This window comes from Pongo pygmaeus, chromosome 7, assembly GCF_028885625.2.
Source record: "Pongo pygmaeus isolate AG05252 chromosome 7, NHGRI_mPonPyg2-v2.0_pri, whole genome shotgun sequence".
In the NCBI taxonomy this organism is placed as follows: domain Eukaryota; kingdom Metazoa; phylum Chordata; class Mammalia; order Primates; family Hominidae; genus Pongo; species Pongo pygmaeus.
In genome coordinates this window covers 125,201,674-125,219,940 of record NC_072380.2, presented here as the reverse complement: position 1 = coordinate 125,219,940, position 18,267 = coordinate 125,201,674, and the positions used below count along the sequence as shown (strand labels likewise).

Here is an 18,267-nt window from a genome sequence, read left to right as displayed (position 1 = left end):
TTATGGAGTACAAGGGATATTTTGATACATGCATACAATATGTAATTATCAAATAAGAGTAACTGGAATATTCATTATATCAAACATTTGTCATTTCTTTGTGTTGTACATTTTAAATATTCTCTTCTAGCTATTTTGAAATATAAAATAAATTCTTATTAACTATCATCACTCTACTGTGCTATTGAACAATAGAATTTGTGCCTTCTATATAACTGTATTTTTGTACCCTCTTCATCCCATTGGAATGCTACAATTCCCAGTATCTGGTAACCACCATTTGACTCACTACCTCCATGAGATCAATTTTTTGTTAGCCCCCATATATAAATGAAAACATGCAATATTTGTCTTTCTGTGGCTGGCTTATTTCATTTAACATAATGTCCTCTAGTTCCACCAATGTTACTGTAAGTGACATGTTTTTATGTTTTTCCTCCCCGTGGCTGAATAACATTCCATTGTGTATATGTACCACATTTTCTTTATCCACTCATTGAATGATGGTTGATTGAATACCTTGCTTATTGTGAATAGGGCTGCAATAAACATGCACGTGCAGCTATCTCTCTGATATACTAATTTTCTTTCTTTTGGATAAATACCCAGCAGTGGAAATGCTGGATCATGTGGTAGTTGTATTTTTAGCTTTTAAGGGAAACTCCATACTATTTTAAATAGTTGCTGCATTAATTAACATTCACATCAACAGTGCATGAGCATTCCCTCTTTTTTTTTGCATCTTTGTCAGCATGTTATTTTCTGTCTTTCTGAGAGTAGCCATTTTAACTGGTGTGAGATAATATCCCGTTGTGGTTTTGATTCACATTTCCCCGATGATTAGTGATGTTAAGCATTTTTTCATTTACCTGGTGGCCATTTGTATGTCTTATTTTGAAAAATGCCTATTCAAAGCATTTGCTCAATTATTAATTGGATTATTTGTGGGTTTCTTTTTGTTTTGGTTTGTTTTGTTGGGTTTCTTTGCTATTGAGTTGTTTTAGTTCCTTATATATTCTGGTTATTAATCCCTTGTCAGATGGGCAGTTAGCAAATATTTTCTCCCATTCTGTAGGTTATCTCTTCACTCTGTTGATTGTTTACTTTGCTTTACAGAAGCTGTTTAGTTTGATATGATCACATTCGTTTAGTTTTGCTCGGGTTGCCTGTATTTTGAGGTCTTATGCAAAAAATATTTGCCAGAACTAATGTCCTGAAGTATTTCCCAATGTTTTCTCCTGGTAGTTTCATAGATTAAGGACTTACATTTAAGTCTTAATCTATTTTGATTTTAGTTTTATATATGGTGAGAGATAGGGGTCTAGTTTTATTCTTCTACATATGGATATCCAATTTCCACAGCACCATTTATTGAGGTCCTTTCAGAGTGTATCTGTTAAAAATGAGTTGGCTGTAGATGTATGGATTTATTTCTGAGTTATTTTTCCTCTTCCATTGGTCTAGGTGTCTATTTTTATGTCAGTATCACACTGTCTTGATTACTATAGCTTTGTGGTATATTTTAAAGTCAGATAGCTTGATGCCACTAAGCTATCTTTATTCTTTTTGCTCCCAAATTGCTTTAGTTATTCAGGGTCTTTTGTGATCCTATAGGAATTTTAGAATTTTTAAAAAATTTTCTCTGAAGAGTGGCATTGGTACTTTTTTTTTTAATTAAAAAAATGAACTCTGGCAAGTTTTATTAAATAAAAATTTTGCATTGTTTACTTTTCACCAGACTGTTCTGGCATGCTTCTAATGATATCAGAATCACCCAGATTAATGATAGCCAGTATGCATTGTCTGTAGTATATTCCACATGCTGTACCCAATTCAGTGTTATTGCCACTGTAATGATGGATACTAGTTTTGGCCAACAACACTTAGTACTCTAATTCAGATTTCTTCAAAGTCAGGCAGTTTCTAGAAAGGATGATGAATTTTGCTTTGCCTTGTCTGATCATCTTCAGAGTTGGCTTGTACCCTAGCATCTTTTTAATGTGTTGTTGTTTTCAGTTTGCTAGTATTTGGTTGAGGCTCTTTGCATCTATGTTCATCTGAGATATTGGCCTATACTTTCCACTTTTCATAATGAGTTGGAGTCTAGAGTTAATTGACTCCAGTGATGTTTTCATCTTCTTTGTGGCCCCGATCTTCCCGCCTTAGGTGCAGGACAGGCCCCACTCAAGAGCACCCACCAAGATGGCCAGGGAGCAAGAAAATGGCATTGGTACTTTGGAAGAAATTACTTTGAATTTGTAAATGACTTTGGGTGTATGGACCTTATAAAAATATTAATTCTTCCAATCTATGAACATTAAATGTCCTTCCATTTTTCTTGTGTCCTATTTTTTAATAGAGTTTCATAAATTTCATTGTAGAGAGATTTTACTCCTTTAGTTAAATTTATTTCTAGGTATTTTATATATTTTGTAGCTATTGTAAATGGGATTTATTTCATGATTTTTTTTCAGATGGTTTGTTATTGGCATATAAAAATGCTACTGAGTTTTGTATGTTGATTTTGTATCCTGCCACAATACTGAGTTTATTTATAAGTTCTAACAACATTTGGTTAAATCTTTAGGTTTCTCTAAATATAAGATCACGTCATCTGCACACAAGGACAATATTATTTCTTCCTAATTTAGATGCCTTTTTATTTCTTTCTCTCATTTAATTGATCTGGGCAGAACTTTTAGTACTATGATGAATAAAAGTTATAAAAGTGGTCATTCTTGGCCTTGTCTTGTTCCAGATCTTAGAAAAAAGGGCTATCGACATTTCCCTGTTTAGGATGATGTTAGCTGTGGGTTTGTTATATATGGCCTTTTTTATTTTTAGATATATTCCTTCCATAACCAGTTTGTTGAGAGTTGTTATCATTAAGGGATGCTGAATTTTGTTGACTGCTTTTTTTTAGCATTTGTTGCAATGCTTCATATAGTTTATGTCCATGATTCTGCTAATAAGATGTATCTTGTTTACTGATTTGAATATGTTGAATGATATTTGCATCCCAGGGATGTATCCCACTTGATCACAGTAAATGATCTTTTTAATGTGTTGTTGTGTTCAGTTTGCTAGTATTTGGTTGAGGCTCTTTGTTTTCTTTTTCTGCTGTGTCTTTGGTTTTGGTATCAGAGTAAATTGCCCCCACAGAATGAGTTTGGAAGTGTACCTCCTTTTCAATTTTTTCAAATAGTGTGATTAGAATTGGTATTAGGTCTTCTCTAAATGTTTGGTAAAATTTAGCAGTGAATCCATTCGTTCCTGAGATTTTTATTGATGGGAGACTTTTTTTTTTTACTACTTTGAACTCATTACTTGTTATTGGTCTGCTCAAGTTCTCTATTTCTTCATGGATCAATTTTGGTAGATTTATGTGTCCAGAAATTCATGTACTTCTTCTAAGTTTTCCCATTTGTTTGAGTATTCTTCTTCATAATAGTCTCTAATAATTCCTTGTGTTTCTGTGGTATCAGTTTTAATGTCTCATTTTTTGGCTGTGATTTTTACCTGAGTCTTCTCTCTTTTCTCTTAGTCTAGTTAAGAAAAAATTGTTAATTTAGTTTATCTTTTCAAAAAGAGAGTTTTCATTTTATCCTTTGTGTCTTTTTCACTCTTAATTTTTTTTCCTGTTCTGATCTTTATAATTTCTTTCCTTCTACTAATTTGGGGTTTGATTTGTCATTGTTTTGTAGTTCTTTGAGGTGCATCAGACTGTTAATTTGAAGTCTTTCTACTTTTTTGTATAGGTGTTTGCTACTATAAATTAGTACTGCTTTTGCTGTATATTTTAGGTTTTATTTGGGGTGTTTTGTTTACATTTCCTTTTTTCAAGAAATCTTTTAATTTCCTCCTTAATTTCTTCACTGACCCATTGGTTGTTCAGGAGCGCTTCATTTAATTTCCATGTTATTTGTACAATTTCTAATGTTTCTTTTGTCTTTGATTTCTGGTTTTATTCCTTTATAGTCAGAAACGATATGATTCAAATATTTTGGAATTTGTCAAGACTTGTTTTGTGGCATAACCTATGCTCTATCTCAGAGAATGTTCCTGGTGCTAATGAGAAGTATGTATACTCTGCAGCAGCTGGATACAATCTTTTGTAAATGTCAAGTAGGTCCATTTGGTGTGCAGTGTAGTTTTATTCCAATGTTTCTTTGCTGATTTTCTGTCTGGATGATCTATCCATTGCTGATTGTGGAGTGTTGAAGTCCCCCACTATTATTGTACTGTTCTTTCTCTCTCCCTTTAGCTGTATTAATATCTGCTTTAAATATTTGGGTGCTTTGATATTGGGTACATATATATTTATGATTGTTGTATCCTCTTGATAAATTGACCCTTCATTATTACATAATGACTTCCTTTGTATCTTTTCAGTTTTTTGACTTGCTGTCTATTTTATCTAAGTATAGCTACTCTTGCTCTTTTTTGGTTTCCATTTGCATAAAATACATGTTTCATTCCTTCACATTCAGTATATGCATGTCCTTATAGATGAGTATGTTCCTTGTAAGCAGCATATATTTGGGTCTTATTTTTTAGTTCATTCAGCCACTTTGTTTTTCAATTGAAAATTGAGTCAATTTACATTCAATGCCATTATTGATAAGGACTTACTAATGTCATTTTGTTACTTTTTTTTCTGGTTATTTTATAACTCCTCTTTTTCTTTCTTCTTCACTTCCTTTGTGGTTAAGTGATTTTCTTAACACAAAGTTAGTATGTTTGAATCCCTTGCTTTTTATTTTTACTTTCTCTATTATAAGCCTATGTTTTGTGATTACTGTATGGCTTACAAAGAAAATCTTTTAGTTGTACAAGTTATTTTAAACTAATGGCTACTTAAGTTTGGTGGCAGAGAAAAGCATAGAAACAAACAAAGAAACATCTATAAAGCCCTGCATTTTGATTTCATACTCCTCCCCATATTTAGGCTTTTTGTTGTATCAATTTATATCTTTCCATATTGTCTATCTCTTAACAAATTGTTACAGTTATTATTTTTGATAGATGTGTCTTTTCTTCTTCAGGCTAAAGATACAAGTGTTGCACACCACAATTACAGCATTAGAATATTCTGAATTTGTCTGTGTACTTAATTTTACCAGTGAGTTTTATACCTTCAGATTATTTCTTGCTGTATATTAACATCCTTTTTTTTCAAATGGAAGGACTCTCAGTAGCATTTCTTGTAAGACAGTTATGATGATGAAGTCTCTTAGCTTTTGTCTGTGAAAGTTTTTATTTCTCCTTCATGTTTGAAAGGCAGTTTTTCTCACTACTATATTCTTGGTTAGAAATTTTTTTGCCTTTAGCACTTTGAATGTTCCATGACACTCTCTCATAGCTTGCTGAGAAGTCTACTGCCAAATGTATTGTAGCTCATTTATATGTTATTTGCTTTGCTTTTGCTGTTTGTAGAATCCTCTTTGTCCTTGACATTTGAGAGTTTGATTATTAAATGCCTTGGGATAGTGTTATTTTGGTTGACTCTGCTTTGTGATCTTTGACCTTTTTGTACCTGGATATTCATATTTTTCTCTAAATTTGGAATGTTCTCTGTTATCATTTCTTTGAATATACTTTGTATCCCTACCTCTCACTTCTTCTTTAAGTCCAATGGCACTTAAATTTGCCTTCTTGAAGCCATTTTCTAAATCTTATAAGCCTTCTTTATTCTTCTTAATCCTTTGACTGTGTATTTTCAAATAACCTGTCTTCCAGGTCATGAATTCTTTCTTCTGCTTAATCAACTCTGCTGTTGAGACACTCTAATGCATTTTTGCATTCATCAGTTAATCAATTGTATTTTTCATCTCTAGGTTTTTATTTGATTTTTTAAATTCTTTATATATATATAATTTAATAAACTTCTAAATTGATTATCTGAGTTTCTTGAAGTTCACTGAGCTTCCTCAAATTAGCTATTTTGAATTCACCAAAAGGTTGCATATCTCAGCCACTCCAAGGTTAATCACTGGTGCCTTAGTTGGTCTGTTTGGTTAGATCATATTTTCTTGAATGTTCCTGAAGCTTGTGGACATGTGTCAATCAATGTCTGGGCATTACAGAGTTAGTTATTTATTCCAGTTTTCACAATCTGGCCTTGTTAGTACCCATCCTTCTTCAGAGAACATTTCAAAAATTCAAATAGGATTTATTATTGAGTTCCCCAAGCTTGTAGTCACTGCAGCTGTTTTAGTACTAGAGAGTATTCCAAGTCCAATTACACTGCAACCTTCTTGTGGACTTCTATGTACTTATTTCTGATGGACTTTTGGGAGATCATGGAAAATTTCTTGGGTTTCCGGGATGATCCTTCACTCACTTTCCTCTCTTTACCTCAAACAGGAGTCTATTCATACTCAGCTGCCTGGAGTTTGGGAAGGGATTATGTGGCAATTCCTGTGGCTGTTGTAACTGGCACCCAAATCCTGCAACCTTCCAGACCAGCACAGCACTGAGGCTCACCCAATGCCCATAATCATGGCCTGACTGCTGCTGATGTTTATTGATCGCCTCAGGCCACTTTAAGCAGTTGGTAGTGAAGCCAGCTCATATTTGGGTTTGTTCCATCCTGCCAGGGTAGCAGATTTCCTTCTGGCATGGGGTGGATCTAGAAGAAATGATGGGAGCAGTGGCCTGAAATCAGGGGCTTTAGGGATCTGCCCCACGCTGTGTTGTGCTGTAGTGGCACTATACTAGTTTCCAAGACAAAGTTCCCAGTACTCTTCCCTCTCCTTCCCTCAAGTGGAAGATGTCTCTCTCTTTGTCTCTGCACTGTGCTAGGGAAGGGGTGACTGTGTTAGGGGAGGGATGACATAGGCACTTCTGTGGCCCCCGCAGCTGATGTCACACTGGGTTGCACCATAAGCCCACACCCTTCCAGGTCAATGCAGCACTGGGGCTCACCCAAAGACCATGGTCACTACAGAATTGCTGCCACTGAAATTTATTTGAGGCCCAAGACTATTTCAGTCAGCTAGGGCTTAAGCCCTTCTGCTGTGGCTGTGGCTACAGATTTCTATCTTGCCTCATGTAAGAATAAGTATTCCCTCTGTGGGTACTGGCCCGGAGTCAAGGGCTTTGGAATTCTGCCCAATGCTATGTTCCATTGTGGTAGGATCAACATGGACTTCTAATGCAAAGTCCCAACTGAGTTTTATGTATTCTTGTGTTGTATGTTTGCTGTGTAGAATCCTTTCATTTCAAATTGAAGAACTTTCTTGGCATTTCTTCTAAGGCATGTCTAATGGTGATGAGCTCCTTCAGCTTTTGTTTGGGAGTCTTTTTCCATCCTTCATTTTTGAAAGACAGTTTGGCCATATATGGTGGCAGGCTATTTTTTCTTTCCACATTTTAAATATACCATCACTCTCCTTTATGATCTGCAAAGTTTCTGCTGAAATAGCTACTCTTATGGAGCTTCCCTTATATGTGACAAGTTGTTCTTCTCTTTCTGCTTTCAAAATGTTTTCTTTGTCTTTAATGACTATTGACAATTTGCTTGTAATGTGTCTCAGTATGGATTTATTTTGGTTACTCTTATTTGGTGTTCTTTGGACTTCTTGGGTCTGGATGTTCATTTCATTCTCCAGGTTTGGGAAAATTTTAGCTATTATTTATTTGAGTAAACTGTCTTGTTTTTCTTTTTCTCTTCTCCTTCTGACACTCTCATAACATAAATATTGGTCCCTAAATTGTGAGCCTTAAGGTTTCTTCACTTTTTTCATTATTTTGTTCTTTTTGCTCTTTTGACTGAATTATTTTTAATGATGTGTCCTTGAGTTGCTGGTCCTTTTATTAGCTTGATGTAGTCTGCTGCTGAACCTCGCTAGTTATTTTTCACTTTAGTTATTGTGTTCTTCAGCCCCATGATTTCTGTTTGGTACTTTCTTATATTTTCTGTCTGTTTGTTGGAATTCTCATTTTGTTCATGCATGATTCTCTTGAGCTTTGTGAGCATCTTTATGATAGTTATTTTGATTTGTCTGTCAGATAAATTGTATAACTTCATTTTATGAAGGTTGCTGTCTGGAGATTTATCTTATTCCTTTGTTTGAATTTTTTTTTCTGATTCTTAATTTTCCTTGATGCTCTGCATTGGCATATGTGTATTATCCAATTATACACATACATCCCGTCTGCCCAGATTATGCTTTTACCAGAGAAGACCACCATCAACCAGCCTGGCCAGAGATTCTAGAGCCTCTACCAACAACTCTTTCCCTTTACAAGGAGAAACAGACAGCTGGATTTTTGTTGGTTTGTTTTTTTTGAGGCAGAGTCTTGCTCTGTCATCCAGGCTGGAGTGCAGCGGCATGCTTACAGCTCACGGCAGTCTCAACCTCCCAGGCTCAAACTTATCCTTCTGCCTCAGCCTTCTGAGTAGCTGAGACTATAGACACACACCACTCTGCTGGCTAATTTTTGTATTTTTTGTAGGGATGTGGTTTTGCCATGACGTTCAGGCTGGTCTCAAACTCCTGAACTAGGCCTTTCAAATATTCAAAGTGCTGGGATTATAGGTGTGAGCCACTGTACCCCATTAGCTGTGCTTTTTGTGTATTTGCTCTGTGCTGACCCACTAGGGGAATCTATGACATCTACCAGTCCACTATTTCCATTATCCCTTATTTGTGGCAGACCAGTTAGAGTTCTAAGACTGGCAAATAGTTGCCAGTTCTTTGGGCAGTCCCGGCAAAGTTGGGGCATTGGATGCTTAGATCAACTCTTTTTCTTCTCAGAGAGAAGCTGAGAGCTGATTTTTTTTGTTTGTTTGTTTTTTGTGGTTGCTGTTGTTGCTCATGTTATGCTGAGCAGCAAAGACTTGGGACATCTGAGCAGCAGGGAAGCTTGAAGCTAGGGGCACCAATTGCCCCTAGCTTCCATCTCTGTTTTCCCCAGCTGGTATACTGTGCTGGTCCCATCAGAGATCCAAGACTGCCAAGACAGAAGCCAGACCTTTGTGGAGTCCTCTTGGAATGGTTGGGGTGCTGCATGTGCAATCCAAGGCCTTTTCTCCTCTGGGAGAAGCTGGGAGCTAGGGGTGAATCTCTTCCTGATTATATGGCACTGTGCCAGTGGTGGGGATTCTGGCGAGAGGGTGTTCTGGATCTCTCTACTAGTTTTGGTCAGTCTGGTTTCACATTCACCTGGGCTGCAGGAGCCTTTCACTTAGTTTCTGGATTTCTCATAAAGTAAATTTGTCAATGATTTGTTCCTGAATTTGTGTTTTTTGGGGGATAGAGTGTACAGTACTTTCTAGTTTGCCATTGTGCTGATGTCACTTGTCATGTTCTTTTTATTGGAATTATTTCCTAAATTAAAGTGCTCCTTGGTATTCAATTTATCACTGGCATCAGGACATCTTTGTTAGTAACAGGTTTTTGTTCCTAATTACTTGCTAGCATGTTATGAAGAATGGGATATTTTGATTGAGGATTTACTGTGTTTGAATCCGGGTTTACTGTGTTTAAATCCTGGTATATGTTGGGACTTTAGACCTAAGAGTGTATAACTAGTTATTTTAAGACATTATTACTTGGTATTTTTTTTATGAATAAATTGCCTATAAACTTTAAGATGATAAATCATTAGAATAGATGTTTGGATTGGCTACATGATTTTTAGATTTTTAGTTCTTATATTAAGGATTATGTATAAACTGCTAATAATGTCTGCACACTAATTATAAAAAAACTCAATTAAATTTTTTTAAAAGTGCTGATGAACTTGCAATTTGCATACAGTGTATTAGTTAACATACATGAGGACCATAGTGTTATCACTGATGATGTGAAAACCAGAAGACACAAATATGTTTTAAAAACCAGGACTTTGTATTTAGGTCAAATGAATACTATACTAATTTCATCACTTTGTATTCTAAATTCTCTTCTGAGACTGTATGAAGAGTGTTAATATGCCAGCTCCCTTAGCAGAACTTCACAAATAGTTGAATAAATCTATTTTTATATGAGTCACATCAATTGCTTCAAATAGAGAATCAGTAACATTGATTGCCTCAAATACTTAAATTCCAATGCAAGTTTTATTTTTATTTTTGTATTCATTTCATGAAGTCAAAATAAAGTCTTTGAAAGTTGATTGTGTTAAAGATAAACATATATTATACATTCAGTTAAAAATTAAGATTTTATTAGTTTTAAATTTACTGAGACTTGTTTTACTGAGAAAATCATTGCCCAGCATGTTTTTTTAAAAAAATACCATGTGTACCTACCTAAAAAAAAGTGTATTACCATTGTTTTTGAAGTGTCTTATAAATATCAATTTTGTTGATCATGTTAATTATTCAATATCATTACTTCCTGTTCACTTATTTTATCAACTACTCAGGAAAAGTGTTAAAATGCCCCACTGCAGTTTCACATTTGTCTATTTATTCTTTTTATCTTTTACTTTTATTTTTTGCCTCATGCATTTTGAAGATACGTTATGAGCTGCATACATTTTGGATGCTATGGGGTTTTTTTGACCCTTTTTTGACCCTTTTATTGATATGAAATATCTCTCTTTTTCTCGGTAATTTTCCTTGTGTTAAAGTTTACTTTGTCTATGTATATATATCATATGATTAGTGTGTCATGTTATGCCTTTTAGCATCTTTTTACTTTTAAGTTATCAGTGTCTTTCTATTTAAAGTAGACTGCTAGTAAATAGCTTATGGTTGCATCTTGATTTTTTATTGTTTGAAAATCTCTCACCCTTAGTTGGAGTCTTTTAACCATTAGACTACTTATGTTTAATATAATTATTCACTTGGTTAAAGTTTGTCTACCATATTGCTATTTTTTTTTATTGAATCCACCTGTTGTTACTTTTTTCTCACCATCATTTTTTTCTCTTCTATTAGCTTATTAGCTATACCTCTTTTGGGAGGAAAGGAAAGCATTTGCTCTAACACTTGTAATGTGTATCTTTGGCTTATGAAAACCTGTCATTATGTCAAATAGACAAACCTATCATTAAATAATATTATAGCACCTCACGTATAATGTAAGAACCTTCTAATAGTGTATTTCCATTTCCTCCTTCAGTTCTTTGGGGCATGTTTTCATTTATCTTACTTTTACATATGTTACAAACATCACAACCTTTTAAAAAACTTTAAGCAAAAAAATTATCTTTTAAATATTTAAAAGTGAGCAAAGGCCACAAATTAAAATTTAATATTAAAGATAAAATTATTTATTTTGTGATAAAATACAAATGTAAATTTTGGTGGTACATAACCTCATAATAAAAACAAAGCTCTTATAAAATTAAAAAACAGAAATGTACTAGGAATTGGTTGTTGTGTACACAGAATTCATAATTGCAACCAATAAAACTGTAATATTTACCCATCACAATAAAACTGTTGTTAAATATACAAATATTTTTATATGCAGTTGAAATAATTGAACTAAGTGGTGTGTGTTTGTGGGTGTGGTTGTGAGAGAGAGAGAGAGACAAAGTAAAACTGATTCAAAAAATAAATAAAAGAACATAGTATGCCAGTACCATGTTCTCTTTTTCCTGATCATTGTCAATAAGTCCTAGAAAGGTTTGGGCTTTTGAAGTACTATTTTGCAAATAAACCAAAATGCCCTACTATGATATGGAATGATTTTGAAAATAAAACCTTTACATTTTGATAGCTATTCATTAAAATCCACTGAAAATCTTAAAATATTCAGTTAGTACAGTGCTAAAAATCTTCAGTTTGTACAATTTTAAGTAAATAGCAATTATTGAAAACAATAAACAGGAAGACATTTAAGTGTGATTTCTTTAAAAGAATGAAAGTTCAAACACTGTGCAATATTGAAACTGGAAACTTTAGTATTTTAGTATGTCTTGACTTGTTAAAGGGTCTTTATATATATATATATATTTTTTATATATGTATATATAGAGTTTTTTTTTTTTTTTTTTTTTTGGGAGGACAGAGTCTCACTCTGTCGCCCAGGCTGGAGTGCAGTGGCGAGATCTTGGCTCCCTGCACGCTCCACCCGGGTTCACGCCATTCTCCTGCCTCAGCCTCCCAAGTAGCTGGGACTACATGCGCCTGCCACCACGCCTAGCTAATTTTTTTGTATTTTTAGTAGAGACGGAGTTTCACCGTGTTAGCCAGGATGGTCTCGATTTCCTGACCTCGTGATCCGCCAGCCTCGGTCCACCAAAGTGCTGGGATTACAGGTGTGAGCCACTGCGCCAGGCCTTTTGATAGTTATTTTTAATTGGATTAAACTTCTACTTTATTCTGGGATAGAATAAAGTTAAGAAAATGTATATTTAATATAAATTATATATAAATAAAATTATATATATAAAATTTATTTTGTATATAATTATACAGCTTGTAGATAAATATTTCAAAAAATTATAATTTAAGAAAACTTGTTTGACAAGTTTCATATTATAAAAGTGTGTCAAAAATGTATTCTGAAAAGAAGTTAAAATTCAGTACATGTGAAAATGTTTGAGCTGAAATGTTTACATACTGCTTAATGAAAATAAAAATAAAATTGAAATTTTTCTTCATTTCAGAGAATTAAACCTGAGCTTACTAGGTAGCTTAACATTTATAAAGAGGAAATTTTCTCAATTAAAAATAGTATGGCTTATGATGACATCAATTGAGCTACTGACAGTTTAAAATATATAAAAATGTTTCTAGCAATACTAATAAAAATAAGAACATATTGAAAAAACACATTCTTTAGAAAAAATAGTAAAAAGGGCATTAAATGTGACTAAGAAACCAATTAAAGAAGGCACATGTGTAACACAAATGATTATTTTGCATGTTATTTTAATATTCAGATAATTCATATAAAGAAGATGCTTTTTGTACACAGATATGTCATTTTAATTTTTTAGAAATTATATTATTTTTAAAATAGTTTTTGTATAACTATTGTGAGACATGCATCAATATAATATCAATTATGTTACTCAATACATATTTTAATTATGTAATTTTATTTACTTTTAGCTTCTTGTTTCATGCTTAACAATTTTTTCAGTTTCAATAACAAAGTCATCAGATTTTGATACACATGTTATTATTTTAAAACTATGTTTACATCTACTGTTCCTCTTAGCCTGTGTTCCTTGAAGGGTAAGCATGTCATCCTGATGATATTTGTGTCCCCACAACTTGGCACGGCACCTGGTACTTGGTACTTAGTAAATATTTAATGAATCTGATTGAATGGGTAAATCTTCTAATAACGTAAAACCAAAAGCACACAAATACTGTATACCGTCAGTCAGAAGTAATATGAAACCATTTTTACATAATTTTTCTTTCTTTTTTTTTTTTTTACTTACTAATACTGGTCATCCCCATATACTAGAATTCTATTTCAAATCGACTCATATACTTTTCTGTAATCTTTGGATGTAAAATGAGTTTCTTGTACATATCCTTTTGATAGTCTTCAACCTAACAGGCCTTTGATTCCACAAAAATTATATCATTGATTGTATGTGATATGATATGATATGATACAATGCCAACAACTTTTGTAGGCATACTGGAGCATAAGAATCTATGAAAGCAGGGCTGTGTTGTTTCTGTTAATATCTCCAACATCAAGCATAATACCTGGCTCAATAATTATTTGGTATAATAAATGCATACGCATTTTTAAAAAAGAGATTTCTATATACTTGGAAGTATATTACAACACTGGCTTTGAGGTTTATTTTTCATACCATGCATTAAGCAGCTTTGTTTCTCTCCTAGGTTGATGGGAATGTGTCTGTCATGCTGCCATCAACTTTAACCTGACTTGCCATATCATTAAATGTATCCTTAGTAACATAATGAAATTCTAAAGATAGCCACATTTCTGAGTAGCTGGCAGAGTGTGGGCCTAATAATGATGTTGAACATTCTTTATAAAATTGATGGATCATGTACAAAGCAAGGGCTCAATCAAGGGCAAAATTCTCCAGGGTGAAATTCACCTCTAGGTTACCATATGCATTTCAAATATTTTCTGATTGATTTGACTCTGGATGAGATTTTTCTCACAGGTTAAGTATTCCCATTACCCATCTTGATTTTCTTATAGATAGTGAAGTGGAGAATACAGTGTCATTTTTTAGCCAATACAAAAATATAGGCAATAAAGCTGAAAGAGAGGGATGTAAGAAATTGTGAATACCAAATTTGGACCATGACCTTGCTAAGTCTCCTGACACATGGCAAAAAATATAAAATTATTGCTTAGAAAACCTATACAATGCATATTAAAATCTACTTGTTTTTTCATTTCAGAATTGTATTTTCATAGAATTATGAATATAATTGTTAGAATAAAAATTTAATATTTTGTCTGATTCTAAATAAAGCAGATGAAATATTCCTAGGCCAGTTTTACAGATGAGGCAGGAAAGATTCAGGGAACTAATACAAGGGAGTAATATCTTTTCTTAATACAGTACACTAAGTCTAAGTCTCCTGCTTCTGATATCATTACTCATCCAACTGTATGAAATCCAAGATTTTTCTTCTTTGAAAGGTCTTGAAATAAACAAGTTTATACCAAAAAGTCGATTTTCTGAACAGAAAGGACACATAAGAACTTAAGAGTGATTTCAGTGTATTTATTCTTTGTTATACCAAGCAAAGCAGTAAGAAAACCGGAGTGTTTTCTTTTGCTGTTGTCACCACAATGGTAATTCAACTTATCTCTGACTTCAGGTAGTCATCTATATTTCAGTTGAAAACTTCATATGCACCAGCTAGGCTTGTGAAATCTATATTAAGTGAAGTGCATATTTCCAGTGAAATTATACTCCCAATTAGATGGAAGCAAAGATAAAATAAGTGAGAAGTATATTTACAGTAGCAATAATGAGAACTCAGTTATATTTTGTAGTAGTTAGTGCCATCTGGTTTTTTTTCTGAACAAACCCTAGGTTATTCATAACAGATTAAAGCAATTAAAATGTAATGTAAATATTGTTATGGCACACTTGAAATAAACAGCTCCTGGCTTCAAAATAATATCATATTATAAATAAACCTTCAGCATACACTGAAATGACAAATGACAGTTTCGTTCATTCATTTATTCATTCGTTCATTCATTTGTTTTTAACTATAGTAAGAAGTTCTCTTCAAATTCTTGTACTGATGGACAATTTATTTCTTCCTAGGGCATAACAAAGCTAGATTTGATAAGGACATGTTACTTAATGACAAATGCTATGAACTCTTTCAGTGGATTTAGATCAGTGAAGATCGATGATATTGTAAAAACAATTTCTAAGTAATATATGCTTTCTCAGATAAGCATACATTCCTTTATAATGAATTCAAAGAGATTCCTTATATATAATTAGAATAAAACAACATATCTTGAAAAATTGTTTCTACTATGTATAAGCAGTTAGAAAATTGTATTACTTTTACATGTCTATCTTTTTTTCACATTCAGGTTAATGAGAATTTTAGCCGTGGGTACAGTTATTTGTTTTTAGTGGAATAGAAACAGTTCTATTTTGAAAGTAAAAATTTGTCATAGCAAATGTATTTCTAATTTATCATAACAACCAGATAGAAAAACTCATTTTATTAGAAATAAATGGTACCATACAAAGTAAAATCACTGGCACAAAAAATAGTGTAAAAATTAGAAGATTTTATATTTTTGCTAATGTTCACTCTATTTCTTATGTCAAAGATTTTTACCTCCTTTTTGAATAATTTCTGAAACACATTTTTATCTGGTTATTCTAATAAATTAGAAGTATATTTGCGATGACATTAATTGTCTAGGAAAAATTTACGTAGGTGAAATTTTATACTTATTTTTTACAATTTTACTTTCTAAATCAGAAGATTAAAATATTTTATAATTTTGCAATATTTTGGACATAGTAAGTTGAGGAACCTACCAGACATCTAAGTACAGAAGTTAAATAGGCACTTGAAGAGAATGGTTAAGAGCTCAGAAAAAAGTTAAGGCTGGATATATAAATTTCAGGGGCATCAAGCTAAAAATAATATTTAAACTTATGAAGTTATTTAGTAAGAAATTGTGGAAAGAAGGGACAAGAATATTAAGGACTAATTCCTAAGGTACTCCAGCCCTCAGTCATCAGGTTATCAAGTAACAAAAGCAAAAGATACCAAAAGAGAGCAGCAAATAAGCCAGAAAGAAAACCAGACTAGGCTGATGAATTGGCAGCCAAAAAACAAAACAACAAAATAAAAAACAGTGCTTGAAGAAGGAAGGAATAGTCAGCTCTAATAAATGTTGCTGAAAGGTTTTTGAAAGAAAGCATAAAAGTTACCACTGGATTTGGCAGCCTGGATTTAAAAACAGTGGAATAGAGGAAAGACTGACAATAAAACTGGAGACAATTGTATAGAAACTTCTCTCAGGAGATATATTTAATAGATTTTCTATTAAAGAAAGCAGAGAAATGGGAAAACAGCTGAAAGAGGATGGGGATATTATAAAGTTTTGTTTGTTTATTTAAAATGGAAGATAGAAGCCACAATTACATGCTGTTGAGAATGATCCAGTATAGTACTGTACATGCGGCTGAGAATGATCCAATGTGCTAGTGATGCAGAGGAGATGAAAAACATTTAGGAATAAGTCCTTAACAGTGTTTAATACTAGCAACACAAGAACTACGATTTGCTTTTTATAGAACAAGGCCAACTTCTCCATTTTAAAAGACAAGGAAACAAAATATGGATGTAAATACCAGCAAGGTGATCAATTTGATGGTGTTAAGAAGAGAGTGCTTCTATCTATTGCTTTACCCTCTCAAAAAATTATAAAGGAAATAAAACAAAATAAGGGATGAGAAGGAGAAACAGTGAAAAAGCAGTTGGAGTGGAAATGTTCCTCATATTGTAGTTACTTTAAAATGTTATTTGGCATATATTTGGCATATATATGGCTAAACTTGGATATGTATATGAATAAATTTTATTTCTATTATTTTTAATAACCACAAATATAACCTTGCCTCTTTCTTTTCTGCTTTCCATTATGGTAAAAATGTAGGCAGCAACATATTTTTATGTGTAATAAAGGGATACAAATAGTTCAATATTTCTTGCCTTTCCATGTCAAATTGGTCTAATTTTTTTTGGCCAATTCTTTCATCAATAGACAGCTGTCAGAGTTCCACTAATAGGATATGGCTTTATGTTATTTCTGGTAATGGGATAGGTTTGTGCTGAGACAACACACTGTAGTGGTTAAGAGCCCTGCTGGTTGAGTTCAAATTCCAGCTCTGCTAAGAACATGCACTTAAGATCTCTGAGATCTTAAGATCTCATTTTACCCATTTAAAAATAGGGATGAAAATACCACTTTGTAAGGATTCTGTGTTTTAGCTTGAGTGTAAACTGAGCTGCTAGTCAAGTGCTTTGCATGCTATATGCTCTAAATAGAGACAATAATCATTGCTATTATCATTATTTTATTGGTCTCTATTCTAAATTAATTGCCTTTTTTTAAGTTTCTCTTTCTTAGCTGGTCTTTATTCAATTTGATATATAACAATAGAACCCTGTTTAATAAGGCTTTAATGTTGATATCAGTGCAAATATTTTTAAAGAAATTAATACATTTAAGATGTTATAAATGTGTAGGTTTTTGGACTACTTTAGTGAAAATAATAGGTGGATAACTGCTCGTCTGATTTTAAAATGACACTTAAAGATTAATAGCATGTTTCAGAGACTTAATCATATCATTGAGTTTTATGCTCTATTCAACACTTAAGCACATTTTATTACAAAGGCTTTATCACTTTTATTTCAAAAATGTCCCTTGGATATGATCTTATGCCTGCATTTGTACTTTAACTGTCCCTAAGTAATTGTACGATGTTGGGAAAGCACCTTAGCCTTTTTAAGCCTCAATTTTCTCAATGGAAAAATGTGGATAATAATAGTACTCAGACTTCCTGTGAATCGAGAGGTAGCTTATAGCATGGTGTTTTAAATGTAGAAAGTGCTCAATAAGTATTACATATTAGCATTATTAGCTATTCACATATGCTTCTATTTATATACTTTTTCTGTGTGACTTATTATTTCTAATGAGCGTTAACCTAATTTAAGGAGTACAATCTACATCTGTGTAACAGACTAGTCACTGGATAATTCCTAGACTAACCAAAATGAAATTGGCCAGCCCTTTTGAGGTGAAGAAAACAAGAAAGGGAAGTAATCTTTTATTGACAATTTCGTGGGAT

At 33.0% G+C, this 18,267-nt stretch overlaps 1 protein-coding gene and 1 pseudogene across 1 annotated transcript in view; one reads left to right on the top strand and one right to left on the bottom strand.

Annotated features, from left to right (window-relative positions):
- Window positions 1–18,267, top strand: part of CSMD3 (CUB and Sushi multiple domains 3) — a 1,221,229-nt gene that overhangs the window by 891,637 nt on the left and 311,325 nt on the right. The gene's annotated exons all lie outside the window — the stretch shown is intronic.
- On the bottom strand, window positions 1,725–7,601 carry LOC129042881 (large ribosomal subunit protein eL30-like; annotated as a pseudogene).